The sequence below is a fragment of the Nuphar pumila genome, chromosome 5 (genome assembly GCF_984573655.1).
Source record: "Nuphar pumila chromosome 5, dmNupPumi1.hap1.1, whole genome shotgun sequence".
Taxonomy (NCBI): Eukaryota; Viridiplantae; Streptophyta; class Magnoliopsida; order Nymphaeales; family Nymphaeaceae; genus Nuphar; species Nuphar pumila.
This window is the reverse complement of record NC_143253.1, coordinates 124,227,122-124,242,448: the sequence shown is the minus strand read 5'-3', so window position 1 is coordinate 124,242,448 and position 15,327 is coordinate 124,227,122.

Sequence of the window (15,327 nt, the reverse complement as noted above, 5' to 3'; positions counted from 1 at the left end):
GAGAAGCCTATACCTGCTATATCAATGTTTTGTGATAGTCAATCAGCTATATGTAAAGCAGGTAATATGAAATACAATGAGAAGTCTAGACATATTAGTCTAAGACACAACTTTATAAGACAAATGATTGATGATAATATTATATCATTGAAATATGTGAAGTCATGTCAAAATTTGGTAGACCCATTTACGAAATGCCTTTCAAGAGATGTCATCAGTAAAACATCGAGGAAAATGAAAATTAAGCCAATTAAGTCATCACCTAAGGATACCCAACCTAGAGTGTTGGAGATCCCACATGCATAGGTTCAATGGGAAACAAATTAGTGAATGACAGATATTGAGCATATTTATGTAAGCCCATTACTGATGTGTGCTTATGCGCTGTAACTAATGTGAGGGTTGAGCTAATAGCTCTTAATGAGTTTGTAGGCCTTAAGGCTAGGGTGTGTGTTACAGTACACCTAGACAAACTCACCTATATGAATGTAGAAGCGTGAGTCGTTTCTTATGAGACTTGACAATTCTCTAGAGCACTCATGAATCTAGGGAAGCACAAGGCTCTAAATGTGCCAACATGAAATCCACACAATTGAACTTTTGGAAACCTATGTATGATTGAAAAACTTTGTTAACAATATAAGGAGCTAAGTTCAAGGTAAATCCACTTAGCACCTTGGTTAATTTAGGTTTTCTTTCAAAAAGTGGGGGTTCAAGTCTTGCAGACACTCTCACTGATGCATAAGTTTCTATGCAAGCCAAATATATTTTAAAACTAGTGGGGGATTGTTAGAAAAGTTTTAAAATGAAAATCTTGGTGATTTTGTTTACTACCAAAAGTACCTTGAAAAAGTTTAGTCCCATATTTAAGAGAGAAAAGTTTTTCAAGAGGTTTAAATAGAGAGTTTGTTATCTATTCTTTACTTTGGTAAGCCTTGAGTCTTTAGGTGGTTTGCGGACTTTGCTGCACATCGTACAGCAACGGATGCACCGTTCGCGCGTACGCGTGTGTGCGTGTGTGTGTGCAAGGGCGCTTGAGGCGCAATGTGGTGTTTTGATGGTGCACTTTGCACTTCGCACGCTCGCAGCGATGCGAGGTGCATATGAGGCACAAATGTCCGTTTTGACTTTTCGGTTTGAGATATTTAGCCGTTTAAAAGGTTTTAATAACATTTATATTGAGTTTATGGCGCTTTGTGGCTGTTGGACGGTTTTGAAGGCCTTTGATTGACAATCAAAGGTGGATGACCGTTCAAGGACCTTTTTGTCCTATTTTCAAGCCGTCAGGATTATGGCCATTAATCTTATTTATCTCAAAACGTTTTGGCCTGGCTAGTCCAATCTCTTCCTTTTTTCGTCTTTTGGATCGTCAGAATTTCTGACTCTCCACTTTTCTCCTTTCTTTATTCCCGGTTTGGCTTGAAGAGTTCATGTGTGGGAGAGGTCATCTGTTCTTGCGAAGCAGTGACTCTCTTGAGGTTCAAGCCTAGTTGTATCCTGGGAACTCAGTCGTAACAAAACCCTTTTTCGCATCTTCAGAATTTTCGGAGTGGGGCAATTGAAGTTCTAAAGATACCGATCTTAAGAACGTGCCTCTAGGCTTGAGATCTTCTTTCTGAAATCCATTTTATCACAAGGTTGGAATAACATATCGAACTTGATTGTCACCTTATCCGCGATAAGTTTCAATTAAGTCATTAGCTTGCAGACGTGATAAGTTTCTAATTCACAAGCTGGGAGTTAAGGATTTACACTCCTCAGCTTGACGGAGAGTGACAAAAGATAAGGATCACGCATTACATACATCAAATCGACAAGATCACACATGATCTTCATCATGCATGATCTTATTTGACAGGTCAACCGTCCTTTATATTGTAGAATATCTTATTTCTGTTTTTTTAATCCTTACAATCAAGGGATTTCTTTCTCCACAATCTAATGACAGTTATTAAATTTTCCTGGGCTATCATTTTTCATAATATGGTTGTTGGTTGGGTTGTGCGTGAGTGTTGCATGAACATGGACAACTCTCACAACATAAATCTATTTAAACTATTGTCTCATGGAGTTCAGAAGTGTTGGATATAATTGGATATCCTATATGAATGTGGCATCATTTTTGGATTCAGATGTGAAAGTGCATTTGGATAAGACTCGGATTTGCTTACTTCAGATTATTATTGGATTTGGAGCAGATTCATCAGATCAACATTCTAAATAGGATCTAATTCGGATTAAGGTCAAAATCTGATATTATCGTAAATTTTTTTTTACATGTAAACCTCGGTTTTTAATATTTTTTGCCACATCCCGTATGCCCACACATATATTCTGGATCTGGATTTAGCTCTACATCACCAGATATATGAATCTATATTTTCCAGCCATACCAAGACCCATACCTGAACCTTAATCAAAATAGGCCGGATCTGGGTCGTATTCTTAGACCAAAAAAAAATGGGCCTTTTGTCAATCTGACCCGGTATATACCTGAACATGTTAACGTATATGGGTCCATAATTTTCAACGTACCTGGACCAGGACCTGAACCTGATATTAATCTGGTCGGGTTTGGGTCTAACTTTTAGACCTGATTTGGAATCGGGTCTGATAAGACCCAACCCAAATCCAATCTGATTACACTCCTAAGTACTTACTATCAATATGTATTAATATGGAAATGGTATATTGAGTGTATTATTCAATTAAATACAAATTCTTTATTAAGAAGATAACATAATCATTTTATTTATCAATCAATGTGCTTTATTTAGAAATAAAAAAAAATATTGGTTTATCTTATAAATTTTAATTATTTTTCATTTATGTATTTAAAATATTTGAAAAGTCACATAGCAAGAAAAGTGTATATTTTAAAAAAAAGGATTACATACCTTTTTTATCAATAAAGTATCACTTTTTATGTAAAAGAAACGTCTCTAATACCACCCATTCACACTATTTTATTTTACTATTATTAGTTTATAAATTAATGATGACTAAATAACATTTATCTGTTAATACTAATTTATTAATTAAATAGATAAAATTGATTTCAATATAAAAGTAAAATGTAGGATTTATTGTAATAAATATAGTAATACTTGGTGTGGTAAAAAATAGAGTTTATGTTCATAATTATGCAACTTTTTATCAATACAAAAAATAATTTTGATAGAATAAGAGTTTTTAGTACTTTAAAGAAAAAGCGAATAAAAAGAAAGAAATAATTTTCTTATATTTATCTTGTCATTTTTTTGTTTTTTGTTTTAAAGGCAAGCTGGGGTTAGGCGGACCCCTACTAGAACAACACCCACCTCATGTAATATCGTGTGTTTAAGTACTTAGTTAAATTAGAAATTTTTAAAAATTTGACTATGTTAAAGAAAAATCGATAAACCTTTGATTTTAGGAATATGTTATTTGAGTCTGGGCTTGGCTCAGGTCTCATCGATAAGGCCTAAATGAGCCAATTAAAATGAGATAAAAAGTTTTATTTTCAATAGGAAGACATAAAAAAATCCATATAGTAAAGTTCTCATCTTCTATGTCCTTGCCCAATCAGCTTCTCTGACTAGAGATCCTACACCCAACAAGCCGTAGATGAGAAAAAGACCTTACACCGATAATCAGAGATTTGAGAAACCGATAAAAGATTTAAATTAAGTTTTGGAATAATTTTAACATTTGGAATAAGAATTTTTTTTAATCATTTAATTTTTTTTTCTATACTTTTCACATTGAAAGAAGTTTCATCGACGATTGACACACATGAAAAATATGAATTGGTGCAATCGAAAAGTAAGGATTCATTATGTGTCATATAGGAGGCTCCAAAATCCAAAATCCAAGAGGTCTTACCTACAGGAGAAGATGAAGATACAACGACACTGGATGTAGAAGAAGTGGCTCTTAGAATTACAAATTTTAACTATACGATATGTATCTTATTTTGGGCCCGACCGATACGGGTAATGATACAATACTTACAACCTTGTGTTAATCTATATGAGTACTTTTTTCAGTTATACCCAGACCCGATGCATAACCAAACCCGTTAACCAATATGGGCCCACGGATTCTAGCTGCATTGGAACCAGAACCCAGACCCAAATTAGATTGGGTCATGTTTGCGTTTAACTTTTAGACTTGATTGAGAATCGGGTCTGGCAAGACCCGACCCGGTTACACCCCTATCCAATATCAGGATAACCTCATGAGATTACTGCAATAACAGGGTGATAATGTCATATGTAAACTTGATCCTTTTTTTTTGAAATATTGGTACATGATCAAGTTTTTTTTTCATCTAAAAGGTCATGAAGAAAGCAGCTAGAAGAAGCATACTTTTTAGCAACAAAACCACCATCACTGATTATGCAGTATTATGTTCTTATAAACATATGCACAAATATAAAAAGCAAAAAGCAGATGTTCATCTTGTAAAGACGAGAATGGCAAAATATTTATCAATGATATGTTTAATGCCAACTTATGGATTTTGATGCAAACTTTAACCCACGAATATATTCAGGATGAGCCAGAACATGCCCCTACTAATGCCAGTACCAAGCCTGGATAAATGAGGGCTGCCATCAATGACAATGGGCAATGAAACTTTTGCCAAATAATATAGAGATTCAGGAATTTCCAACATTGACAATATGTTCAAGTCAATTGATTTGGCTAAAAATGGACCATGTTTGTTTCGGTTAATCAACCAACCAAAACCAATTCTTATCCCAAAGACTTTTTTCTTCTAAATTACATAAATATGTGGCTTTTTTATTCTTGCTAACTGAAGGATGGATGTCATTCCATAATAACATATATAAGTTCATGCTGTAATTGTAACACTATCTGAACCCTTGAGTTCTTGAGCACATTAATAATCATGATCTCGGTTGCATTGCCCCACAAAGAATGTCAACACAGTTTGAAGGACCCAAACAACATTTTTGTTTAAAATAAGAAGCCCTTAACTAGGAAACAAAAATTATGACATGATATAACCATATAGGCAACAAAGAGAAGAACAGTATATTTCAGGAAAAATAGAATTGTTTTATTTTGTATACACAGAAAGCATTATCAGTTTGACAGAATGACTTCATAAAACTTCAAAAAAGACAATAGATAGAACAAGAACCAAGAAATCCTAGCAACTGACATTCAAACTGTATGCACTTCCATAGGTGAAAGTATTAACAGAAAATTTTTAATTTCTGAATATGGTCAGATCGTGTGTTTGTTTCAGAAAAATGTCACAAATCTCGATATTGGGATTTTCTTGGCAAGGAAAATCTACCGATGTCACCACCGAGGTGGTATCCCATGTGGTAATCGGGGTCCTGTGCCAAGCTGAAGGTCCAGGTTCAAATCCCTCTGCCACATGGGGCTTAAGAGTTATCTGGTAGGGGGTCTGCCTAACCCAGCTTGCCTATAAAAAAAAAGAAAATCTACCGATGTCAATGGACCGGATTTGGATAGGATATCTGACTGAATCAAAGTTGTCCTAGGCGATCAGCAAGACCACCTTCATGCAAATCTGATATTAAGAAGAATCAGAGGAAAAAATCTGGAATGCACACATGATTCTCTCTAAACAGGTACCCATCATGGATGCGAAAAGGAAAGTTCGACGAGCTTGTGTTAGAGATACACTTATCCCATATGTTCTTAAAATTAGTATCTGACAAATATAAGTCCTGACATATCTCAAATCCTATGACATGGACCGACATAGACGAAAAATGAGTATTCTTTCGACTAAGTGCATCTGCTACTTTATTAAGAGTACTAGATTGATGCTTGATAGTAAAAGTGTACTCTTGTAGGTAACTGACTCACTTAGCATGTCTAGCACTCAACTTCTTTTGGTTGTTGAAGCACTCAACTTCTTTTGGCTGTTGAGGTACTTGAGTGCCTCATGATTGGTGTATAGTTTAGACTCCTTATAGATGATATAATGACACCAATATCGAAGGACTTGTACTATCTCATAAAACTCAAGATCATATGTAGAGTATCCACGTTTGACATCTAATAGCTTTTCACTAAAGCTATATGATGCCAATTTTGTCTCAAGACTCCACCAATACCTACATTTGAAGCATCACACTCTACCTCAAAAACTAAAGAGAAATCAGGGAGTGCTAGCACAAGAGCATGACTCATTTTATCTTTAATGAGGCCAAATTTCTTCTCAGCCACTAGGGTCAACTGAAACTTAGCACATTTAAGACACTCTGTGATGAGTGCCATAATAATACTAAAGTTTCGTACAAACTGACGATAAAAAGTGGCTAATTCATGAAAACTGTGCACCTCACCCCGATTTTGCGGGATCAGCCAGTCAAGTATTGCGTGGACTTTTGAAGGATAGGCCTGGATACCCTTAGAGGACACAATAAACCCTAAAAATACAAGACTAAATGTCAAGAAGGAACACTCTTAGCATTCATGAACAACTACTCTCGACACAAAACCTCTAAGACTTGCCTAAGATAGGAGACATGAGCAGACTGACTAGGACTGTACACTAAAATGTCATCAAAATAAACAACCACAAACTTGCTCAAAAATGATCGAAGCACCTGAGTCATAACATTCATGAAGGTACTAGGTACATTCACATACCAAAAGTCATCACTAGCCACTCGTATATGCCATCTCGAGTTTTAAAAGCCGTTTCCCACTCATCTCCTTCGCGAATGCAAACTTGATGGTAGTCCCTCTTTAAATCAATATTCGAAAAGACCTTAGAGCATGCTAGTAAATCAAGCATGTCATCTAGTCGAGGAATCAAAAAATGATATTTGATTGTTATTTTGTTGATTGCTCGACTATCAACACACATACGCAAATTCTCATCCTTCTTTGGGATAAGTAAAGCTAGCACTGCACAAGAACTGACACTCACGAATAAAGTCTTTGTGCATGAGCTCTCCAACATGCCGTTGTAACTCAAAACTCTCAGTAGGGTTCATGCAATACATGGGCAAGTTAGATAGACTCGACCTCAAAATCAGATCAATTGCATGCGGGGTTGACTTCAAAGAAGACAACCCATCACATGATGTCTTGATATTCAAGAATCAGAGGTTGCATAATAGGAGGGATATTGGGGACCACAATGCAAACTTCCTTAGCGACAAGGGCGAAAAAATACCCGTCCTAATGACAAGACTCTTCAAACTTCTTGTAGGAGAGGCCAATCAATTCAGTTTCTTTAACTGACTTAGGAACATTAGATTGGAAGGTCTCTCTAAGAGGTCAAAGCTTGATGTTCTTATTAGTGAGTCTAAATGAGCGTGTGTTCTTGTCACCAAAATGCACAGTCTTCCTATCAAACTGCAAAGGGTGGCCCAACAGGATATGACAAGCATCCATATGGTTGGCATCACACAATGCCTCATCTCGGTAATGTTGTCCCTTATTAAATTTGACTAAGCAATGTGTAGTGATTGGGACTTCACCCCATTTCTTGAACCACGACATCTGGTAAGGGTGATGATGTTTTTCGGTCTTTAATTTGAGCAAATCTATAACCATAGAAGAAACCATATTTTTGCATGCACCACTATCAATGATAACATCATATATGTAACTCTCACAAGTGCATAATGTGTAAAAAATATTGTTCCTCAATCACTTTTCAAGTCAGAGAGATTTAAGAGAAATCATAGCGTGTTGAATCGACAAACATGTTTCGACGTCCACATGACTGATCTTAATGATCTCTTCGTCATCGTGAATATGTCTGTCTCCCTTTCCTTCTCTGGATAATTTTATTTAACCCGACTCTTTAAACTCAGAATCGACGTCTACAAAATTGACATTCTTGCTCGGGCATTGAGCTGCCAAATGCCCGAGTCCCTATCAACAAAAATAACGAGTTGCCACTTTTGCTACACGGGTCTTAGACCTAGTATGGGTTGTGGCCCATCAGTCACAGGAGGAGTTGTGGCCTTTGGGTTAGTTTGAGCAGACTTGCCACTGCTTATACTAGAAGATGTTACTCTATTGGCTAGAGGAGCACCCCTAGGTCGCTTAGACGCTTCTGGCCTAGGAATCACAACTCACTCTTTTGTTTCAACTTTTTTTCAATGGTCAAGGCATGCTATGTTGTTTGATCTATACTTAATATAAAAAAATAAGACAATTCATTATAAATTGTTGAGGGAAGGCCAGTAATATACCCGGTGACACGTTAATCCTCGGTCTCTTGATGTTTGCTCCGCAGACATAGGTGATGAAATTCTAAGGTGTACTCAATCATGGACTTCAAACCCTGTTAAAGTAAGAAGCACCGTCGATATGTCTGCTGGGAGTAGTCGGGGGGAACAAACTTGACTTCCATGGCTTGCCACATCTCTTCCCACGTCTGAATGGGACCAAGACCTTGGCCCTTTTAAATTTGATTGTGTAAATTGGTTCATCGAACCCAGAATGGATTGGGTAAGATACTAGATCAGGATTTGATGGCAATAGGTCTAGTTTAACCTCGATTCAGATCCAAAATATGTATGGGTCAGGTCTTGACCCAGTTAGGATTGAAGGTGGAGCTTCGTTCAAGTCTGATTAGGTCTATTTTGGGTATAGATCTGAAAATTTGAACAAAAATCCAAGGATTGGGCCCAATCTAGAGGTGGTATCCCCCAATAATCTATGCATTCCTATATCCAACTGTGAGGTAGATCAGCAGCTACCCCCTGGATATTGAAATAATTGTGCATCTTTCACATAGCTGTGGTATCTTTGGATATATTATGTAATAATTTCCTCTATCTAAGAATATAGATATGCATAGATATCAACCATAAAAGGTCGGGACCATAACAAAGGCAAAGCTATGTGAGTCAACTTCTACACAATTAACATGATATCGCTTGCTCTGTTAAGTACTTAAATATTTCTTAATTCCTTTGGTGCACTAACCGTTATGGACTTTCCTAAACAATCTCAACATGTCACGTAAGGTAGATATTATGAAATTGTTTGGTTTTCTGTGATTTTTTTTCATTACTTTGAGTAAATAAGCTAATATGGTTTCACAGTCAATAGCATCTTCGCTATGAGTAATGAGTTGAACACCACGCATTGACAGGTGATGAGGACCCTATGGAGAGAAGCTATTCCATTTCTCACATTTTCTTTGTTTCTTTTACCTCAAGCCCTATAAATATGTATGATCTACAAGGTTTGTTGGTCAAAAACATTTTTTGGTTACTTTGATTGTGTTGTATAAAGGTTTTTTCAAGGCTTTGAGTTCTTAATGTTAACCAGGTTTTGAGGAGGTCAAAACCTCCCCTAAACGTGGTTTTCAAGTCTACCTGAGAGTAGATTTTTCACCAAGTAAATCAAATCTTTTGGGGAGGTTGGGGTGTTGGTTGGCCTTTCCTTTTTTATGTTTATTTTGAACGTTTGCCCATTTTCTGGCCAACCCCCAGCTGGTATCGCCTTGCCTGGACAGCAGTGTGACCATTTTTCAGCTGGAGGATGTCAAGTTAAGCAAGAGCTAACACTAGATTTGAAGTCAAAACATGATAGAAACAGTCAGACATTAGCACTATTTGAACAATACTAAAACAAAAAGAGATTTTCATATTCTAAGATTTAAAGAGAAAACATTACTTTGGAATTTCATAGAATATGGACTTTAATTCGTTTTCTCGTCAAACCTTCCAATTATCTTAATTAAACCGCTATGCTTTTTCCTAATTGCTTTCTCTCTCTCTCTCTCTCTGCCAGTGGCGTAGCTAGGATTCATGTGAGGGGGGGGGGGGGGGGCAAACAAGGGTGTAGCAAAAAAATATATATTTGTGTGATAGTCGGGGGTTCGGGGGCAGCACCCTGAAAAATTTTTTTTGAGATAAAATAAAAAATGGTTACAATTATTAATAAAAATCTATTTCATATGGACGAATCAAACTATTTGCTGCAGTCAGGGCTAGGCTAGGACTGGGCTGGGCTACAAAAATGGATAAAAATCTATTTCATATGGAATCAGGGCTGGGCTAGGACTGGGCTTTTAATTTTTTTTTAACTGTTTCGGGAGGCAGGACTGGGCTCCCCCCCCCCAAGCTACATCTTTGCTCTCTGCAAAGTGTTATGAGCAGGCTTTTGTTCATTGTCTGCGATTTTGTCAAATACAGGAGCAGTTGCTAACAACTTCCCTGGTTGAAATGATGTGCAATGAGTTCATCAAGGCATCCCATGGTTTTCCATTTACTACTGCATAATGCAATGCTAACAACACCTTGACATCCTCACATGCGTATATGCAATTTGAAACCCCAAGTGGTCCTCAATTAGACAATGACACTCTTTGTCTGTTCATGATCATAATTGGTGTGGGGTGATGCACTACCCATCTCCATCTCATAAATGAAATGTTCTGGCAGCAACCATGCATGATACCAAACACATTTTGCATAAAAAAGATGTAACAAAAATCAAAGCCTTTTCTTTTTTAAACAAGAATCAGACTGCATTATCGATGCTGCAATCTATAAAGTGTAGAAATAGAATGTAATGTTCATAAATAAATAAAGACGGTGGTTTCTCAGGGGTCTAGCTGGCTGCCATGCTTGTGTGGTCTCAAAACCTTCTTTGTTTTGCCAAATGACTCAATTCTATTAGAGAAATGTGATAAAATTCAAAAAAGGGTAATTTACATATAGGCACGTGATATGTTGTATATTTACGTTTTACCTCAAGTTTCAAACATTTAAGCTAAAGCCTTGGCCTTTTAAGAAGCGGACAGTGATGTTGATAGGCCTCACTTTGATTGGAAATGCCATTACTGGCTAATTTACTGTTTACTTGACACTTTTGCCCTTTGCTGTTTGAAATTTCAAGCACCTGATTTTTCAAGAGACAACTTACATGGGGGCGCTTGATTTTTTTCAGGTTATACTTACATGGTGCCTAATTTTTTTTAGGGGACAACATAGACAAATGGTTTGGTGAAGGGGTAATAATTTTGTAGGTGACAAAAGGGCAAAAAGTGTCAAGTAAGCAGTAAATTGGCCATGCTTGTAATATTTTAAGTAGTAAATTAGCTATGTTTGTAATATTTTCTCTAGTCATAGTCAAAACATGGATGCCAAAAATGAAATGAGTGTCATCTATGACATTGTCAGTTTAAGAAATTATTCAATGACTGTCTGAGTTACTTTTTTTATTTACCTAGTCAACTATTGATTGTTAACATTTAAGATAAAAGCCTACCTTAAATTGTTCATGAGATGACCACCTGGGCTACTTTTTTATTTACCCAGTTAACTCTTGATTTCTAACATTTAAGATAAAATCCTACCTTTTTTAAGAAATTGTTCATGAGATGACCACCTGAGTTACTAACTATTTGATTCATCTAATTAACACTTAATTTTTAATCTTTCGTTCTCTTCTTAAAAAGAAATTACTGAATGTCACTTTCACAGGGTTTGTTTTTTAGCCGTAGTTAAGGACAAATAAGCATAGAGAGTAAAAAGTAACACAGGCAGTCAACAATTTCTGAGACATTTTTTAAAATATTTGAAATGAGGTGGTTAAAGTAAATTCACGATTCGTTAGGTGCCTATATGAAAATTACATCATTAAAAAATCAACCACAGAGAGAGAGAGAGAGAGAGAGAGAGAGAGAGAGAGAGAGAGAGAGAGAGAGAGAGAGAGCAGTTGGTTCTCAGTAGTGTCCCTTTCCCATTATGCAAAGAAGAGCCCACACATCAAAATCAAACCCTTCAAGTTCTTTGGCTGGGGCCAAGGGCTAAGTTGGTGGTAGAGGTTGCTCGTGTGGGCCCCACAAAAAGATGGGGGGGGAGAGGAGCACAAACTTGACTCTCCCCTCCAATGAGTGGCTGGTTGAGCTTCGTTTGTGATTTTCGAGGTGATGACGTGGCAAATTCCTATTGGGTTCGAGTTCACTGGCTGTGAAAAACAGCTCCAGATTTGGTGTGGGGGCCACGGCCATGTGCCCTGTTTTTGTAGGTGGTGGCCCTTTGAAGACGAATGTAATTGTGAGGATGCATATCCTTGAAAAATGGGCATGGATCGGTCAGGTACTAGACCCACATAACCCAACTCTTTCCTGGCCTACTGATGATATGCATCACCATTTCATTATGTGTATGCACAAGCAAATGTCCTGAGTTTTATGCCAAAAGAATCTTATGTACTATATCTTTCATGGCGAGTTTTAGTCAACTCTCCCAAGTGGTAGATCAACATATGTTAATTGGAGCATGACAATATATATATGTTAAAGATGATCATGGCCGCCCCAAGGGGGATGGCACAGTGGGGTGGGACCTTGGCTGCTTGATGGGCAGTCAAGGTTTGATTCCCATGGGCGTCACCCCTCTGCGCAAGCCAATGCCTAGCATAGGCTCGTGGGGCAGGGGTCCTAGCCTCGGAGTTTTACGTTGTGGCATGATGACCGTAGGTATGGCAGACTGAACTAGCACGACCAGGTCTTCGTGCCGGGTGCAGTTTCTTCAGGTTATAAATCCAAAAAAAAAAAAGATCATTGCCTCGTATTCATGTTCTTCCTCAACCTCAGTTGGACTATGTGAGATCAAGCATACTCTATGCATGGTGTCAAAATAGCAAAACTAATCTCAATCAAACATAACCAAGCTTGGGAAGAATGTGTAGCTGAAATATCAACGCATGGAAATTCAGACCCAAATATATGTTTTAAATGTAATTTTTAGTGTAAGTATATGTTTTAAATGTCATATAGATTTTGCTGAGTCGGGTTTGAGATTCATTTTCTTGACCCAACACAATCTGAGTCAGGTACCTGAAGCCAACCAATTGTTATTTAGAGCGGTTCGGGTAAGAGCCCTATGAGAACCCAAGAACTCATGTTTCTAAATGCACTTCTTGGACAAGAAATCATTACTGCCTTATCTTAAATTAGCTCCATTTACCCTTGCCCTTTTATGTTATAATTAAACATTGAACCAACGTCCTATTCATCAAGACAAGTGTGTTTAATTGTCCATCTACCTCATTCAAACCTTACATGTCTTTGTATAAACAAGCAAATTAACCACAAATACCATTTTCCCTTTTGTGTTCGGGTTTGGGTCTGGTCTGATGTCCGACACAAACCCGACCAGTTGACAGCCCTAGACTGGCTGCTGCCGCGAGTAATGTACTGAAAAACTTTTCCAAAAAGTCTGCCAAGAATTTGGCAATTACTTAGTTTTTGAAGGTACGCATATATACATCACAATATGTGGGGAAATTATAATACGTGGGGGGAAAGGCTCCATGATAATGATAGTAATATGATAATGTTGTTGATAGAGAAGTGAGTGGACCTCGGAGAGAGAGAGAGAGAGAGAATTGTAAAAACAGGTTCAACCAACGTTGAACTTGCTGGAAATACAAAAAAGGCCCAAGGCAAGCCTAAAAACCCAGAAAAGAAAGCAAGATACAAATACAGATGATTGACGAGCGTCACCCTGGTTCAAGAGGTGTCGATGGGTGCTGATTGCGTTAAAGCTCAGGAAAGCTCATGCGTAGAATGACACACACGTCTGCCAATATCAGGTTCACTAGTTTATTGAAAACCGCTAAATATGCCAAAAAATGGCATTGTTGCGGGTCATCCAAACGGCCCACTAGGATAAGAGAAGCCAAGTTCGCCAAATAATCTGCCATTTGTTGCACTGACGTATTGGTTGAGGACCCTACAACAAGTCGTTGGCGAACGATTCCTGGCGTACGCTGACCACAGGCTTATTCCAGGTGACCTTAAAGATGTTTTAAAATACATTTACTCGGAAGCTAGAATCCGATGGTTTTGAGGAAGCTATCAGTCTGCACACGATCGTGAATGATGGGCCATGCCAGGAAACGGGATCTAGGAGTCGGTCCCTTGCCCCAGATAAGGCTTGCCAGGAATCGGTCCACCCCCCAAGGAAGGAGAGAGAGGTAGCATTCTTTTGCGCAGAAAGAGCCATTAGGAGCAAAGGTGCGTCCTAAAAACTGGGATTGCGAGTCAACAATGTCATTATTTGAAAGAATCGTAGACCAAGCTTGGATCCATGAGCGATGAAGCTTTGACATTGTTTGCTGATTCACGGGAGTGGCCCCAACCAACGATTCCACACCCCCGTATTTAACAAGAAGAACACTTGCGCACGAGGACCTATGTTGGTGCGCAACCCAGCTCTGCGTCACGACGAGAATCATACTCCTCAATCTGGAGTTCTTGATTCCCAAACCCCCCTATAAAGAGGAAGCCTTAGGGTTTCCCACACTATCAGGTGGTGTTTGTTGTTAGGACCATAGAAAGTTCACCAAGACCCGAGATAGCTTCTTACTAACCCCCACAGGCATTAGGAACATTGACATAACAAATTTTGGCATGGCATTTAGGACGTACTTGATGAGAGTCAGTCTACCCGTGATGGAAATGTAGGAAGCTTGCCAGGCCAAAATTTTATTCTGAACCCTTTGAAAATTCATGCTCTAGGTTGCCTCTGTGACCCTGCTTAGCTGAAGCGACAAACCCAGATAAGAAAGGAAGTTGTCCGTTATCGTGCATCCGAAAATCCGCTGGCCCATGGCTAACATCGACTGAGGGGCACTTACCAAGGACAAACAACACTTATCGTAGTTCATAGATAAACCTGATATCGACAAGAAAAAGAGAAGGACAAGCTTGAATTTTAACATTTGTTAGATTGAAGCTCTTCCAAAGATAATCATATCGTCAGTGTAGGTCAGGATATGACACGGGAACTCTGGTATACCGAGTGGCTCAATTAGACCACACTCCACTGCCTTCTTAACCGAAACCACAAGGCCCTCAGAGACTACGTTGAAGAGTAAAGGAGACATGGGGCAACCTTGCCGAAGACCACAACCAAGTTTGAACTGCTTGCCCCTTACCCCATTGATCTGAATTTGTGACTAGGCATTGGTAACCAACTCCTGCACCCAGTTAGAGAAACGTCTGCCGAAGCCCAAATTTGCCAACACATTGAAAATGAACTGAGTCGTAGGTTTTATAGAAGTCAAGTTTAAGAGTGAAGAAAGCCCCCCCCCGCTGATCTTGAGTGAATGCAACACTTCTGTGGTCAAAATGAAAGAATGTTGAAGCTTTCTATTAGGGATGAAGGCAAATTGATTGTCCGAAAAAATCCTAGGAGTGACTGACCACATCCTATTTGCCAAAACTTTTGTGATAATGCGGTATAAACCTCCTAACACAGAAATAGGGCAGAACCATGAGATGTTTGATGCGGCAACCACCTTAAGAATAAGAGACACAATGACGAGGTGGGAATGAATCGGCAA